A 1008-nucleotide genomic window follows, 5' to 3' on the forward strand; every position below is an offset into this window, starting at 1 on the left:
ATCTTTTGATGATGGCAAAACAATTATTATTTGTAGGGTTTCAAATTTTAAGAATCTCCTAAACTCCCCCTGAATTGATGAACTCATGAAAATAAGGAGGCATTTTTAAAAAAAAATTATTTTTCAAAAATTTTATACAACTAAAAATAACATAAAAGACAAAATAAAGAAAACAATCAAATACTAAAAAAAATATACGAAATATCAAATACTACGAAAATCAAATAGTGCGAAAACATACGCAAACAATAAACAATTTCTCCACCTTTTTTACAACATCAAAATGTGAAGAAGAAAAGAATGTTAGAAATATAAGCATAAATATGAAATTCATTTGATATTTTAATCTTGAAAGTGATTGAAATAAGGTATGCAAATAAATTGAAAAACATTACAAAACATAAAATTTCATATTAATTAAGAAGTGATATAACTTAGAAAATAAGAAGAGTTTTTCAAGGGAATGTGTCAATTTAGACATGAAGATAAAGAGAATCATTGCACTAAGGATGAATAAAAAAAATTTATATTTCAAATTTCAATATAAATTATAAATGAACATTAGATCAATTTGAATTAAGAGATTAAACGAGTCTGGAAAGAAGTAATTACCACATGTGACGCTTTGCGCATCTTTTTGAATTTTTTATACCAGCACATTTTTGTGCATCTTTTTAATTTGGGCTTATTTTCTGCCTCTTTTTGTCATTGCAAATTTTTTGCACACTTCTTTTGATTTTTATACATTTGTTCAATTTTCAAGAGTACTTGAATTCTTTCCAAAATCAATAATATAAAATTTCAAATTTTTCTAAGTGCATAAATACTAATTGAAAAGAGAAATACAAAATAAGAAAACATCTAAATTGCAATAATAATACCAAGATAATCTAGTCTAAATAAGAGACATGGAGTTGAAAATTTTAAGAATATCATGTTATAAGCATGTCTTAAATTTTGAAAAATCATATTTTCTAATAAAATTAATTTAAATTTACAAGTTAAATA

The sequence above is a fragment of the Dendrobium catenatum genome, unplaced genomic scaffold (genome assembly GCF_001605985.2).
Source record: "Dendrobium catenatum unplaced genomic scaffold, ASM160598v2 fragScaff_scaffold_621, whole genome shotgun sequence".
Lineage (NCBI taxonomy): Eukaryota > Viridiplantae > Streptophyta > Magnoliopsida > Asparagales > Orchidaceae > Dendrobium > Dendrobium catenatum.